Source organism: Balaenoptera musculus, chromosome 2, assembly GCF_009873245.2.
Source record: "Balaenoptera musculus isolate JJ_BM4_2016_0621 chromosome 2, mBalMus1.pri.v3, whole genome shotgun sequence".
NCBI lineage: Eukaryota > Metazoa > Chordata > Mammalia > Artiodactyla > Balaenopteridae > Balaenoptera > Balaenoptera musculus.
The window spans coordinates 99854518-99871409 of record NC_045786.1 but is presented as its reverse complement, the minus strand read 5'-3'; the positions used below and the strand labels follow the sequence as shown (position 1 = coordinate 99871409).

At 40.9% G+C, this 16892-nt stretch overlaps 3 non-coding genes across 3 annotated transcripts; all 3 read right to left on the bottom strand.

Moving 5' to 3' along the window:
* Positions 1 to 149: 149 nt before the first annotated feature.
* TRNAP-UGG lies at positions 150 to 221 on the bottom strand. The gene has a single exon. It is a non-coding gene; the product is annotated as a tRNA-Pro (tRNA).
* A 1149-nt stretch (positions 222 to 1370) lies between these two features.
* TRNAY-GUA lies at positions 1371 to 1460 on the bottom strand. The gene is given in 2 exon segments: positions 1371 to 1406; positions 1424 to 1460. It is a non-coding gene; the product is annotated as a tRNA-Tyr (tRNA).
* Positions 1461 to 2640: 1180 nt separating this feature from the next.
* On the bottom strand, positions 2641 to 2713 carry TRNAT-UGU. Its single transcript has one exon. It is a non-coding gene; the product is annotated as a tRNA-Thr (tRNA).
* Between the last annotated feature and the right edge of the window lie 14179 nt (positions 2714 to 16892).

Here is a 16892-nt window from a genome sequence, read left to right as displayed (position 1 = left end):
AGGCGTCCGCTGGCGAGAGTCCAAGAAGCCAGGCAGTTTGGCTCCGCACAATCTTTTTGTAGAACAGTTTGGAACGCTGGAAAGTTTGTACAGAACTGAGGTTTTTTCAGCGGTTAGCAAAGGTAGAGGGAAAAAAGTGTTAGCTGTGTGGGCTCGTCCGGGATTTGAACCCGGGACCTCTCGCACCCAAAGCGAGAATCATACCCCTAGACCAACGAGCCACAATCACTAGTGCTTGTGTACTTTTTCTTTGAATGTTACTTCTCCGTCAGCAATTGGCTGCCAGGCTGCTCTGGAGTTTTATCTTCTGTTGCGACATTTACCTTTCGCTTTGCTTAGCTCTTCCGTCTTCAAGAAGTCTCACGTCTGACTCCAGCCTCGCTAATTCTCCTCGATCCTTGTCCTGGACGCCTCCAGACGCCGGATGGGGTGAGAAGAGGCAGCTTTTCAGACGTCAGGCCACCTGTCTGTGCTCCCGCAAGCCCCGCCGGGAGGAGACTAGCCTTGAGCTCCAGCCTGGAGGGAGCCTGGAGAGAACCGAGTTGGAGCCTGAGGGCCCGAGCTGGGGTCGATTGCAACACTGTAGGGTCCTGAGCCCCAGGACAGACGCACAGGATGTGTATCTGCCGGGCTGCTACTGCTTCGCGCGAGTTAAAAATCCTAGAGGCAGGACTGATGGGCATCAACATACGGGGAGCCAGTATTTTGATCTGTTGGAGGTGAACCAGTCTGGGGCGTGTTCGTAAAGTCCAGACCCCTGCAGTTTCCCAGAATGAGAATCAAATGTTCCATCTCTCCGCCTCTGCTTAAATTGTTTCCTCAGTCTGGAATTCTCTCTCCCAGTCTCATCCCAATTCACGTCAAATCCTGTTCCTCCTTCCTGCTCCAGCTCAAAATGTTTTTTGTGGAACTATAAAAATCTATAAACAGCTGAATAAATTAAAAGGGCCTCCCCCTGAGTGGATGTATGTGTATAGAGTGAATGAAGGTCTCAGGGGTTTGTCCCGCAAATTAGAGTCCCAAGGGCCGCAGGATATATATATATATATATATTCTGTACCAACGAGCGGTCTTGGATCTCCAAACTTTGGACCTCAGGCAGCAACCTAAGCTCAGCTAGAACATCAAACCCAGAACTTCCTTAGTTGGTTGGAAGAGTTAGTGCACACTCCCTTTTTTACTGAGAACCGTGCCCAACAAGTCCAACTTTTCAAGAGGTGATTCTCGAAGTTCATACAACCAGGCTGAGTTTATCTTTGGGACGGGGTAAGGTCTGGAGAAAATGACTCTAGAAGAGGGAAAACGACGTAAGAAACAGGAAAGCAACGACTCGCTCGCTGGGTGGTTGCAACCCTCAAAATTCCAACCCTTCCTTCGAGCCGGAATCGAACCAGCGACCTAAGGATGACTATATTGTTATGTACTACAGTCCTCCGCTCTACCAGCTGAGCTATCGAAGGAAGAACGGAGAAAGTGTGCCTACTCTTCTATATTGAGGACATTAATAAGCAGAGGTTCGTGTATAACGGCCCACTAGTTGCCGGTGCATGGACACCACGTAGCAGCCAGCTTAGGAGAAAGTCCTACATCCGCGGTTCTGCGGACAGCCGCTCTAGAGCTGGATTCTCTTGCTTCAGGTACGGGCTTCCAAGCAGGACCAACCAGTGGGCTCTTCACCGGCGCACCTAGAGCCTGTGCATCCCGAGGCCGCCCCGGCCCGTGGCGATCTGCTCGCCCCCGGGCTGTTCTCTTCACGTAGTGCGCTGCCCGGGACCTCCCTGGCATGATGTGTGTCTAAAGTGGGAGCGGACACCCGGGCATCGGAGAACTAAGGGCTGAGGTGGTGGAACATACAATTCTGATCGCGTAACTGCGAGCCAGGGAGAAGGGCGGGCCTCGGAGCTCTGGCCTGGGCCTTTCTTTTCCACACTTCCTGCGCTCGCCTCCAAATCCAGGAGCGTTTGTACATGCGAGCTGCTTCTCTCTTCCGCTTACACGTCCACAGAGTAGGGGAGGGAGAGGCTGTGGTATATAATACATATGGCTAAACCCAATGTTGCTATGAGGATTGACTTGGAGAAACTTTTAAGGTTTTTCAAAGAGGAAGCCACAGTTTCTTTGAGTCAATAACAAATTTAGTGACCCAAGTCCCGACGCTAATTTTCCCGCTGAGATACTTAAATGTTCGAAAATCCACTGAAACATGTAAACTTGTCGGACCCCCAAATCTGGACAGCTGACGCCGGCTCTTCCCCTGTGGGGAGGGGACCTTGCTCTGGGCTCTAAATCTGCCCAGAGCGGGTGCTGAGGGCTCGATCCCATCTCTTTCCCCACCGCCCTTAAGCCCCGCTCCGGCTCCGGCCGCCCTCAGGGCTCTTGCTGCGGGTCCGCACAGCCAAGGCGTCCGCGGAGGCTGGCAGCCCTCCCCGCAGTTTGTAATGGACTCAGCCACAATCTAGGCAGCGAAGCAGCACTTGCGCACTAGTACTGGAAACTGAGAGGAAGCGGTTCCGCTTGGGTGTTTATTTGGCACCTCTGGACACTGGCGAGAAGATACGAGCGGAATTTTCGCAGGGGTTAAAGTTACGAGAGAGAGGTGGATGGCTGGTGAGGAAGATTTGAAAATAATAAGTACAGACGAGGCCCCAGCGAGATTTGAACTCGCGACCCCTGGTTTACAAGACCAGTGCTCTAACCCCTGAGCTATAGGGCCTTCACATGCAAGGGCTTTCTCTCCCTGCTGGGCCTTTATTAGAGTGTCTTTATTAGAGTGTTTATTAGACCAGTGCTCTAACCCCTGAGCTATAGGGCCTTCACATGCAAGGGCTTTCTCTCCCTGCTGGGCCTTTATTAGAGTGTCTGTAGGTACCGGGCGACCAAAACCTGAACGTCGTTTCGACCTATTTCCCAACTACTGGAACTCAGTGGGTAGACTCTTGCTGGGGACAGAGCAATATGCGGGGCGGTGACAGGAACTACCACTATTTTAAATTGCAGAAATCTGCCCAACCCAACACAGTCTGATGTAGTGAAAGCTTCCTTCCCCTCTGCCCTCTGCAGATTGTGAAAATTAAGATCTCTCACATGAAACCCAGACATCCGCACTTGGTTTTCTCCTTGATTTGGATATCCACCGACCGGCAACCGCCTGCCTCAAGTTCGTTAGACTAGGGACCTCTTTACAGCTCGAGTCTCAGCGCCAGAGCAGGCATTCGTTAATTCTCTGTTTAATTCTTCCCTTCATTCAATAAACACTGAGCTCCAATTCTGTGCTAGGCTCTGCACTTAGGAACGAGGCATCCAGATATGGTCTTTACTTTGAAGTCACTGGCATAGTCTTGTGGTATTAAAGAAAGTTAGTTTTCATGAAAGAGAACAACGAAAAGTAGCTGTGCTGGGTGTGAGGGGCGGTGGACAGGGTCAAGGTTCACAAACCTGCAGAGTGAGCCATCACAGAGGCAAGCCTGCAGGAGGGGATGGGACTTGAGCTGCGCTTTGAAGAAAGGTTAAGACAAACAAGTTTGGGGGCGGAGTGATCCCTGGTAGAGAAAAATTTATGAGCAAAGTTGGAGAGAAAGACCTAGGCATTTAAAGGGCCAAGGCAGACGCTGGGGCAGATGCCGGCCCTGGTGGAAGTGAGGGAATGTAAGACAAGTTAGCAGGAGGCTGTGAAATTTCTGGAATGAAGTTACACCTTTTAAAAAATTGAACATGGAAACTCACAAGGCTTGGAGATGCAGAATGAATTGAAGGAAAGAGAAATCAGAGTCAAGGGGACACCAGAGATGGGCCATGGTGCAGATCCTCAAACATAAAATGCAGGAGAGTAATAGTTATGAGACTGGAAAGGAAGGAATGAATGAGAGAGACACAGGCAAGGGAGATTCTGCTGAAGTTAGATATGAATGAGAAGAAATGAGACAACAAAGAGGAAAGAGTCAGGGAGGATTCTCAAATATCATACCTTGAAGAAACAAGACGATACTGAAAAAGAATCTAAGGGAGAGATGGGTATCTTGAGAAGGCAGAGGGGTGAGAAGTGCTCAGATTTAGGTAGGCTGAATCTGAGGTGTGGTTGGAGGATATAGGAGTTTATGATAGCCAGAATACTCTTCTATCTAGAGTTCTGTAGATTGATAGGTCAAGGTTAGATCAAATTACATAAGTCATTTATTGAGTCAGAGCCTCTAAGAATTATGTGTTCTTGAAAGAAGAGAGTACAGAGAAAAAACAGCAGACATCTGAACATGAGCTTTCTGAATAGCCCTGTTGCAGGTGTTTGTCATACTAGTGAGTGTCCAACATTTTTTAAACATTTTCCTTACTTTTTGTAATTTCACATTATAAGTAAGTCTGTCCTAGAAAACTTGCTTTCCCACCTGGCAGCTGAGAGCGAGCATGTGACCTAGGTCTACCAATCAGATGCATCCAGGGAAGATTTCAGTTTAGAAGTGTAAACCAGGAGTAAATAATCCCACAGGGAAATCCCATACTTTTCCAATGGTGAAGGTGTCAGATTCTTGGGTAGAGAGACACATACTAACACTACAGATTTCTTAAATCTATAGATTGCTGTCTTTCTTCTGTTCTGGAAAATTCTCAGCCATTATCTTTTTAAACGTTGTTTTTCTCTGTTTTTCTTTCTCCATTCATGAAACTGGAATTAAACATATATTAGACCTTCACACCCTGTCCTCCATTTCTTTTAATCTCTCTTCTGTATTTTCTGTCTTTCTTTCTCTCCAAGTTGCATTGTGGATTACATGTTCTTACTCATAATCCACTAATTTTCTCTACAGCTGTGTTTAATCAGCTGTTAAAGCTACCCACTGAGTAAACTGCAATTATAAATTGTAATTTTCAATTCTAGAAGTTCTATTTGCTTCTTTTTTAAAACTACTAAGCCAAATTTTGTAATTTCCCATTCCTCGCAGATATCTGCCACTTCAAAAAAAAATCTCTTTAAACGTAGTAATTATAACTTTTAATATCTATAACTGATAATTCTGTATTATGCTATCTGTTGCTTTAGTTGATTCGTACTCATGTCACATTGTTTCCGTGTGTAACTGGTCATCTTTGAATGTGTACTGCTCAATATCTTTGCAAAATTATATGCAGTGAATTTTTGAGGTCAAGTTGAAGCTGTCTTCCTGGAAAAAATATATATATGGCTTTTGTTTCTCACATGTACCTGGACCATTATCAGCCCAAGAGGACCCTGAAAAAAGTTCATGGCCAGACATTCCCTGGGCCTCCAAGATGATGTGGGCCTCCAAGATGATGTAAGCCCAAATCAGACCTGTGATCACCAGGAAAAGACCAGGAAAAGCTGATAGCTCATCCTTTCTGTTTTCTCTTGCTAAGCTTAGCTGATTTCTGCTGAGCTCCACAACAATTAACTGGAAGTGGAAGGTTAACTTCTTGTTCATCCTTATCTTGTGAGAATATCTCTTTGGGGTCCCAACCTAATATTTGGGAGAGTGCTTTACTAGAATTTCCACTTTTGGTGGGTGCTGGATCTTGACATCTGTCCCTCTTTTTTCTCCCACCCAAAGATGCTGCCAAAACTATAGCCCAATTTTGCAGTAATTAGCAAATGTCTTAAGAGCTACAAAGGTTAATGCTCTCAGATTGCATCTTTCCTTTAGATTCTGACCTATTAGTTGCTTGTTATCATATCAGTATTTTGATGCTTTTACGAAGATTTGGTAAAATCTTATTCAATATTTTTATCATTTTTCCTCAAGGAGGTTGGTACAAATTAATTAGCCCACAATTACTAGAAAGGAAATTAGAGTGGTAGGAGTTATAACATCAATCATATTCTACCACATGGACTGAGAAGCAGAGAAAGCATTACTACAGAAAGAGCATAAGGGAGAGAATGCCAAAGAACAAAAAAGAGATCAGTGATAGTGAGAAAGGAAGCCTGGATACCTTCTAGGTCCCTAGCTATGGCCCACTCCAGAGGTCTCACTGTATTCCCACTTGGAATCGATGAGACTTCCCTGGATTCTTACAGAAATCCTCCCTTTTTGTTTTAGCAAAAATTATTTTCAACTTAAAAGACTCCTAACTAACACTGAAGGTGTTAGTATGTGTCTCTCTACCTTACTGCTTTTATCTTCCAATATTTGGATCAACATTTATCAAATGGCAGTTATATATTGGCAACAGGTTGCCCTGTACAGATCTTTGCTCCAGTCAACTCGGTCCACTTATAATTCCCCAGATATGACTCACACCTTTTCCAGTTGTGATCATTTGCTTATTATTTCTTCAACTAGAATGATTTCCCATTTCTCCATACCTATCAAACACTACTTATCCTGGAAAGACCATCTCAATGTTCTAATTCACAATGCTTTTGCTTTTTACCAAATAGATTTCATCTCTTTTTCCCTCTGAAACCCATGAACCATTTTTTGTCCTTGCTATTCCTTCCTCTACACTTCCTCTCTCGAGATTTTGAATAGGACACATGTAATGGAAGTGCCCCCCAGCACCCAGAAGTAAGCATCCAGACTGACATTACCCATTCAACTACACTCAGTCAATCATGAAATTATCATGATTCTGTCTTCTTTCCCATATTTCTTCATCTTATATGAAATATTGTCAAAAGGATGCACATTTTAATTTTTTTAATCTTCCAGAATTACCTCTGAGTTGTGGTTTTCTGTCTATTTCTATGTCCATCTTTTGGAAAATGCTACAAAAGATACAAAGAAAGAACTGAATGGGATGGAAAAGAAAAAGAGAAGGAGACTCTACTGCACTTTGGCTTTAGATGGCTTTGTTTTGTTTTTAGAATTGTGTGTATTAGTACACCACCCACAGTTTATATATTATACAGCTCCTTGAGGGGGAAGGTTGTATGGATTATACTTCTGGGTCTCCAAAATACCTAGCAAAGTGACCATCACATATCAGGGCATTAATAAATACTAGAAATGGAGAGCAAACAAATACTCAGATATGTGCAGCGAGTGAAGGAAATTATTACCCTCAGAAATCTGGAATACAATAGACTCTTTTAGTTTCCTCTTCCTGAAATTCTTGGTAAAACAAGCACTGAAAATCTCTGAGGTACTTCTAGCTGTCACCCAATTTAAGCATAAATTCCAGGAAACTAGTCTGAATTCAGGTGCCAATTCTCATATTTATGTGGTCACTGAATGGTGTACCTGACACCAGCACAGAGATGAATGTCTCACCCACCCAACACACACAGAGTATCCTTACAGAAAAAGGAGAAGCTACCTAAGAATAAACATATGGTTACCTACTGAGACTGAGAATCTCTAAGATAATGTTCATAACAAAACACTGGGTAGAAACAGTTTAACATGGCATGTGCATTTAGCCCTGCTGGGGCAGATTTCCTCTGAAAAATCTCTGACCTCCTTTTTCAGGCCAATTCATGATTTCAGACCCTCAAGCATACACACTTTCTAGTGAAAGAAGCCCCACTTAAGAAACTTACCTGCATAACAGGACAACCTTTGTTTTCTAAACATCTGTTCAGTGGAAAGTGTTCTGTGTTCACGGATTGGAAGAATTAATAGCGTTAAAATATCCAAACTACCCAAAGTGATCTACAGATTCAGTGCAATCTTTATCAAAATCCCAATTACATTCCCTACAAAAATAGAAAAAAATCATAAAATCCATATGGGACCACAAAAGTCCCTGATTAGCCAAAGCAATCCTTTTTTTTTTTTTTTTTAGTAAATATCAGTGTTTATTTACAGCTCTTACAAGGACTGGATTTATTCTCTTTGATCTCTTTGTCTTCTTTGAACCCTTGACTAGCCAAAGCAATCTTAAGCAAGAAGAACAAAGCTGGAGACATACTTTCTGATTTCAAAATGTATTACAAAGCTACAGTAATCAAAATAGTGACATACTACCATAAAATAGACATAGATCAATGGAACATAATAGAGAGCCCAGAAATAAATTTTCATATGTATATTCAACTGATCTTCGACAAGGGTGCCAAGAACACACAATAGGGAAAGGATAGCTTCTTTAAGAAATGGTGTTGGGAAAATTGGATATCCACAAGCAAAAGAATAAAATTGGACCATTGTCTCATATCTTATACAAAAATCAACTCAAAATGAATAAAGACTTAAGTGTTAGACCTAAAACTATAAAACTACTAGAAGAAAACATAGGGGAAAAACTTCTCGACATTGGTTTAAGCAATGATTTTCTGTATATGACACCAAAAGCACAGGCAACAAAAGCAAAAATAGACAAGGGGGATTGCATCAGACTAAAAATTGCTGTTCATCAAAGGAAACAATCAATAGAGTGAATATTTTCTACCAAATGGGGGAAAACATTAGCAAACCATATATCTGATAAGGGATTAATACCTAAAATATATTTTTTTAAAAATCATATAACTCAATAGCCAAACACCAAATGACCAATTAAAAAATGGGTAAAGGACCTGAGTAGACATTTCTTAAAACAAGACATACAAATGTCCAACAGATAAAGGAAAAGGTACTAACATCACTAATCATCAGGGTAATGCAAATCAAAACCACAATGAGATATCACCTCACACCTGCTATAATGGATTTTATCAAAAAGACAAAAGATAGCAACTGTTGGTGAGGATGTGGACAAAAGAAAACCATTGTGCACTTTGGTTGGAATGTTAATTGGTAGAGCTATTATGGAAAGAGTATGGAGGATACTGAAAAAAATTAAAAATATAACTACCTTATGATCCTGCAATTCCACTTCTGGATTTATATCCCAAGGAAATGAGATCAGTATCTCAAACAGACATCTGAATTCCTATGTTTATTGCAGAATTATTCACAGTAGCCAAGATATGGAAACAACCTAAATGTTGATGGATGAATGGTTAGAGAAAATATGGTATACATATATACAATGAAGTATTATTCAACCTTTAAAAAGAAGGAAATTCTGCCATCTGCAATACATTTCTTGCATTGTAAGTTTTCTGCATTGTCTGGGATATGATTAAAATGTTAATTTCAGGTAGACTAATAAAAATGATGCATTTAGTAAATTTAAGGTTAAGAACTTAAAGAATGATAACTAAAAGTAAAACAAAATGGAGGAGATAAATGGAATGATAAAAGTACTTGTTTAATACAAAGAAAGTCAGAAAAGGACAATGATGATATATTTAAGATTATTTTAAAAATCAAAATGGAGTAACTGTTTCAGGTATCCAAAATGGACCCAGGTACCCATTGTGGATGTGGTTTCAGAAACGTTTCCAAATCACTGAGAACTTGAACTTTCTGAACTGTATCAAACTCAAGGACATTACCAGTCATTTTCAAAACAATATCTGGTACGATATTTGTTTTTCTCTTTCTGACTTACTTCACTCTGTATGACAGACTCTAGGTTCATCCACATCTCTACAAATGACCCAGTTTTGTTCCTTTTTATGGCTGAGTAATATTCCATTATATGTATATGTATATATTTATATATATCACATCTTCTTTATCCATTCATCTGTCGATTTAACTCATATATGTGGAATCTAGAAAAATGGTACAGATGAACCTATTTGCAGGGCAGGAATAGAGATGCAGACCTAGAGAATGGATGTGTGAACACGGAGGGGAAGGGGAGAGTGGAATGAATTGGGAGATTAGGTTTGACATAAATACACTACCATGTGTAAAATAGATAGCTAGTGGGAACCTGCTGTATAGCACAAGGAGCTCAGCTGGGTGCTCTGTGATGACCTAGATGAGTGGGATGGGGGGGAGGTCCAAGCAGGAGGGGGTATATGTATACATATAGCTGATTCACTTCATTTTACAGCAGAAACTAACACAACATTGTAAAGCAATTATACTCCAATAAAAAAAAAAATATATATATATATATATATCTGCTAGCGGCTGCTAGCTACAACCTTGTAGTTTCAAAATGTCCCCCACCCATGTCACAACTATGTTACCATTTCAAACCCCATTCAATCCTTGCTTAATAAGCACACTTACTTCTTCTAATTCATGACAAACAATTTATGTAACCCCACAGTTTTTTGCCATTGTAAGCTTCCCTCATTTTGTAGTCCAATAGAACACAATTCAAGTGCTTCCTTGAATTTGTGCTTCCTGGGCTGCAGTCCTAACAAACCCCAAGTAAAAGCATTTATTCTCTGTCTCAACCAGGTCTCTGTTCCTGGAATTCTTGGTTAACAAGGAATAAAGAAACAAAGAACAGATAAAGAGGGATCTTACTGTGATGACACAAATGTTTTAAACCTTGATTATTGTGATGGTGGTACAACTTGGTAAATTTACTAAAATAATCATTGAATTGTATACTTACAAAGATGAATTTAAGGTATGTAAATCATACCTCAATAGAGTTATTTTTTTAAAGTATTGATGGGAATAATAGAAAGCAAATAACAATTGGTAGACTCAATCTCCTCTGTATCAGAAATTACATTTAATGTAAATGTTACAAATATTGTAGTTAAAAGCAAAAATTGTTAGATTGAGTAAAAATGAGATCTAACTCTATGCTGTTTATAGAAAATACATTTTAAATGTAAAGACAAGTGTTGACAGAAATAATCAATAAACAATGAACAATAGAAAGAGAAAAGAGCTTTATTTGTTCCAAACTGAGGACTGTATCCTAGGAGACACAGATTCAAGAAGCAATTGAACTGTGTTCCACCAACCTATAAAATGGAGGCTTACATAGGCAAAAACTGCAAAGTTATGTAAGTTGCTTGTCAAGATTTAGGTTTGGAGCTGGCAAGAAGTAAGGGTGTTTGTTAAGCAAGGATTGGCTGGGGTCCAAAATGGTTGCATAGTTACAAGAGAAGACCTAAACCACAGTTATTCCATTTTGATTTTACAATACATTATTTTCTTTAATTGTTAAAGCAGATGTACAATGCATGCTTGACAGGTCATAAGACAGGCTGTTCTAGTTAGTGTAAAGTTCAAGCCAAATTGTGTAAGCCAGAATGACTTGTGATGATGCAAATGTTTTAAACATTTATATATGGAAATTTATGAAAAGTTTGAATTTATGAATTCAAATATATGAAAATTTCTTCCATCATACAGATAGGCTGGAAGTAAAAAAATGGAAAAGACATACCATTGAAAACTCTTTAAAGGAAAAGGATGATGTAGCTATATCAATATCAGACAACAGATTCTTTAAGGTGAGAAGTACTATATGAGATATTGAGGAATATTTTATTATAAAAGGGTCAATTATATACAAAAGCACAATATTTCTTGTGGTACATCCATACAATGGACTATTATTCAGCACTAAGACCTATAGCATGAGCTATCAAGCCATGAAAAGACATGTAAGAACTGTTATGGACTGAATGCCTTTGTTTCCCCCAGGTTCATACGTTGAAGCCCTAACCCGCAATGTGATGGTATTTGGAGATGGGGCTTTTGGGGGTAAGTAGGGTTAGATGGGGCCATGAGGATGGGGCCCTCAAGCTGGGAGCAGTGTCCTTATAAGAAGAGACATCAGAGGGCTTGCTTTCTCTTTCTCTCTCCTTCTCTGCCATGTGAGAACAGAGTGCTTGCCTGCAAGTCAGAAGATAGCTTGCATCAGAATCCGACCATCCTAGCACCCCGATCCTGGACTTCCAGCCTCCAGAACTGTAATAGATTTCTGTTGTTCAAGTCACCCAGTCTATGGTATTTTGTATGGCAGCCTGAGCTGACTAAGACAAAAAACTCAAATGCATATTACTAAATGAAAGAAGCCCTTCTGAAATGCTACATATTGTATGATTCCAACTATATGATGTTCTGAAAAAGGCAAAACTATGAACAAAACAAAAAGATCACTGGTTGCCAGGGGTTGGGGTGAGGGAGGGATGAATAGTCAGAGCACAGAGGATTTTTAGGGCAGTGAAACTATTCTATTTGATACAGTAGATACATGTCATACATTTGTTAGAATCCATAGAATTTGTAACACCAAGAGTGATCCCTAGTGTAAACTATGGTTTGGGGTGATAATGATGTATCAGTGTGATTCATTGATTGTAACGTATGTACCATTCTGTACCACCCTAGTGTGGGATGCTGAAGATGGAGGAGTCTGTGCATGTGTGTGGGAACTCTGTGCACTTTCTACTCAATTTTGCTGTGAACTTAAAACTGCCCTGAAAAGAAATTCTATTTAAACAAACCCTCCACAATATCCTTGAATTTTTATGTATCTAATAACATGTCTTCAAAGGTAAGAAACAAAAGTTGACAGAACTGAGAGAAGAAATAGAAAAATACACAATCATCATTGGATATTTGAACAATCCTCTCTCACTAAGTATTAAACAAGAAGACAAAATATTCAGTGAGGACTTCGAAGGTTTTATGAACACAGTAACCAATATCTGGTACTGGGAGGTAACTGGATAGATTCCTAAAAAAAAGAAAATCTGAATAAAGTTTACTATGCATATGCCAACTACAAATTGGCATTTGCCATCTGCCTCTACAAGGATTAAGTCACTAGCCACTGCAGTCCCTGACCTTCAACACACCCTGAAAGGAGTTCAGGGTGGAGATCAGGAATGAGGCAATCTGTGCTCTGGGAAAAACTGGCAAAACAGGCCTTCAGATAGTTAGATATTTTCAGGAGAAGATTTTACGAGCCCAAATTCTTGCATCTTCTTACATCTAGAAAAGCACTAAAATAATTAACAGAGACATCTGCTCCTTGTGACTAGCAGCAAGCCTTGCCAAAATGTGTGCTTGACTGCATGTACCCCCTTCACTAAAATCATATACAATACTGAGTTCCTCCCTACCTCTTCAGAGCTGTTCCTCAGAGCTATCTGAGATGCTGTCTCCCAGGCTATAGTCCTCATTTTGCCCCAAATAAAATTAACTCACAACTCTCACATTGTACATGTTTTTTCAGTCGACACATACTTCAATCACTCATTTGATAGAATGAAGGACTGTAGGATGCATATCCTGGTAGACATCCTTAGGTCTCTAAGGTTCAAAGGAGAATGCAAGTATTTTGCACACTACTGACAAGGGTGTGAACTCTACCTTGTCTAACTCCGTAAAATGGACATGATAAAAAATACACTTGGGGTGGCTGCGCTCTCCTCCGTGGCTCCGAAGCTTCCCCCCTCCGCCACCCGCAGTCTCCGCCCGTGAAGGGGCTCCTAGTGTGTGGAAACCTTTCCTGCTTCACAGCTCCCTCCCAGAGGTATGGAGAAATAGCCGAGGCATCTCGTCCAAGATCATGCAGCAGGAGTCAAGCCCAGTATTTGGTATTGGAGGATTAACCAAGATGGCGGAGTAGAAGGACGTGCTCTCACTCCCTCTTGCGAGAGCACCAGAATCACAACTGGCTGCTGGACAATCATTGACAGGAAGACCCTGGACTTCACCTAGGAGGATACCCCACGTCCAAGGACAGAGGAGAAGCCACAGTGAGACGGTAGGAGGGGCGCAATCAGAGTAAAATCAAATCCCATAACTGCTGGGTGGGTGGCTCACAGACTGGCGAACACTTATACCACAGAAGTCCACCCACTGGAGTGAAGGTTCTGAGCCCCACGTCAGGCTTCCCAACCTGGGGGTCCGGCTACGGGAGGAGGAATTCCTAGAGAATCAGACTTTGAAGCCTAGTGGGAATTGATTGCAGGACTTTGACAGGACTGGGAGAAACAGAGACCCCACTCTTGGAGGGCACACACAAAGTAATGTGTGCATCGGGACCCAGGGGAAGGAGCAGTGACCCTGGGGGAGACTGAACCAGACCTACCTGCTGGTGTTGGGGGGTCCCCTGCAGAGGCGAGTGGTGGCTCTGTTTCACCGTGGGGATAAGGACACTGGCAGCAGAGGTTCTGGGAAGGTCTCCTTGGCATGAGCCCTCCCAGAGTCTGCCATTAACCCCACCAAAGAGCACGGGTAGGCTCCAGTGTTGGGTTGCCTCAGGCAAAACAACCAACAGGGAGGGAACCCAGCCCCACCCATCAACAGTCAAGTGGATTAAGGTTTTACTGAGCTCTGACCGCCACAGCAACAGTCAGCTCTACCCACCATCAGAGCCTCCCATCAAGCCTCTTAGATAGCCTCAACCACCAGAGGGCAGACAACAGAAGCAAGAAAAACTATAATCCTGCAGCCTGTGGACCAAAAACCACAGTTACAGAAAGATAGAGAAGATGAAAAGGCAGAGGGCTATGTACCAGATGAAGGAACAAGAAAAAACCCCAGAAAAACAACTAAATGAAGTGGAGATAGGCAACCTTCCAGAAAAAGAATTCAGAATAATGATAGTGAAGATGATCCAGGACCTCGGAATAAGAATGGAGGCAAAGATTGAGAAGATGCAAGAAATGATTAACAAAGACCTAGAAGAATTAAAGAACAAACAAACAGAGATGACCAATACAATAACTGAAATGAAAACTACACTAGAAGGAATCAATAGCAGAATAACTGAGGCAGAAGAACGGATAAGTGACCTGGAAGACAGAATGGTGGAATTCACTGCTGCGGAACAGACTAAAGAAAAAAGAATGAAAAGAAATGAAGACAGCCTAAGAGACCTCTGGGACAACATTAAACGCAACAACATTCGCATTATAGGGGTCCCAGAAGGAGAAGAGAGAGAGAAAGGACCAGAGAAAATATTTGAAGACATTATAGTCGAAAACTTCCCTAACATGGGAAAGGAAATAGCCACCCAAGTCCAGGAAGCGCAGAGAGTCCCATACAGAATAAACCCAAGGAGAAACACGCCGAGACACATAGTAATCAAAGTGGCAAAAATTAAAGACAAAGAAAAATTATTGAAAGCAGCAAGGGAAAGACGACAAATAACATACAAGGGAACTCCCATAAGGTTAACAGCTGATTTCTCAGCAGAAACTCTGCAAGCCAGAAGGGAGTGGCATGATATACTTAAAGTGATGAAAGGGAAGAACCTACAACCAAGATTACTCTACCCGGCAAGGATCTCATTTAGATTTGATGGAGAAATCAAAAGCTTTGCAGACAAGCAAAAGCTAAGAGAATTCAGCACCACCAAACCAGCTCTACAACAAATGCTAAAGGAACTTCTCTAAGTGGGAAACACAAGAGAAGAAAAGGACCTACAAAAAACAAACCAAAGACAATTAAGAAAATGGTCATAGGAACATACATATCGATAATTACATTAACTGTGAATGGATTAAATGCCCCAACCAAAAGACATAGACTGGCTGAATGGATACAAAAACAAGACCCATATATATGCTGTCTACAAGAGACCCACTTTAGACCTAGGGACACATACAGACTGAAAGTGAGGGGATGGAAAAAGATATTCCATGCAAATGGAAATCAAAAGAAAGCTGGAGTAGCTATACTCATATCAGATAAAATAGACTTTAAAATAAAGAATGTTACAAGAGACAAGGAAGGACACTACATAATGATCCAGGGATCAATCCAAGAAGAAGATATAACAATTATAAATATATATGCACCCAACATAGGAGCACCTCAATACATAAGGCAACTGCTAACAGCTATAAAAGAGGAAATCGACAGTAACACAATAATAGTAGGGGACTTTAACACCTCACTTACACCAATGGACAGATCATCCAAAATGAAAATAAATAAGGAAACAGAAGCTTTAAATGACACAATAGACCAGATAGATTTAATTGATATATATAGGACATTCCATCCAAAAACAGCAGATTACACGTTCTTCTCAAGTGCGCACGGAACATTCTCCAGGATAGATCACATCTTGGGTCACAAATCAAGCCTCAGTAAATTTAAGAAAATTGAAATCATATCAAGCATCTTTTCTGACCACAACGCTATGAGATTAGAAATGAATTACAGGGAAAAAAACATAAAAAGGACAAACACATGGAGGCTAAACAATACGTTACTAAATAACCAAGAGATCACTGAAGAAATCAAAGAGGAAATAAAAAAATACCTAGAGACTAATGACAATGAAAACACGACGACCCAAAACCTATGGGATGCAGCAAAAGCGGTTCTAAGAGGGAAGTTTATAGCTATACAAGCCTACCTCAAGAAACAAGAAAAATCTCAAGTAAACAATCTAACCTTACACCTAAAGAAACTAGAGAAAGAAGAACAAACAAAACCCAAAGTTAGCAGAAGGAAAGAAATCATAAAGATCAGAGCAGAAATAAATGAAATAGAAACAAAGAAAACAATAGCAAAGATCAATAAAACTAAAAGTTGGTTCTTTGAGAAGATAAACAAATTGATAAGCCATTAGCCAGACTCATCAAGAAAAAGAGGGAGAGGACTCAAATCAATAAAATCAGAAATGAAAAAGGAGAAGTTACAACAGACACCGCAGAAATACAAAGCATCCTAAGAGACTACTACAAGCAACTTTATGTCAATAAAATGGACAACCTGGAAGAAATGGACAAATTCTTAGAAAGGTATAACCTTCCCAGACTGAATCAGGAAGAAACAGAAAATATGAACAGACCAATCACAAGTAATGAAATTGAAACTGTGATTAAAAATCTTCCAACAAACAAAAGTCCAGGACCAGATGGCTTCACAGGTGAATTCTATCAAACATTTAGAGAAGAGCTAACACCCATCCTTCTCAAACTCTTCCAAAAAATTGCAGAGGAAGGAACACTCCCAAACTCATTCTATGAGGCCACCATCACCCTGATACCAAAACCAGACAAAGACACTACAAAAAAAGAAAATTACAGACCAATATCACTGATGAATATAGATGCAAAAATCCTCAACAAAATACTAGCAAACAGAATCCAGCAACACATTAAAAGGATCATACACCACGATCAAGTGGGATTTATCCCAGGGATGCAAGGATTCTTC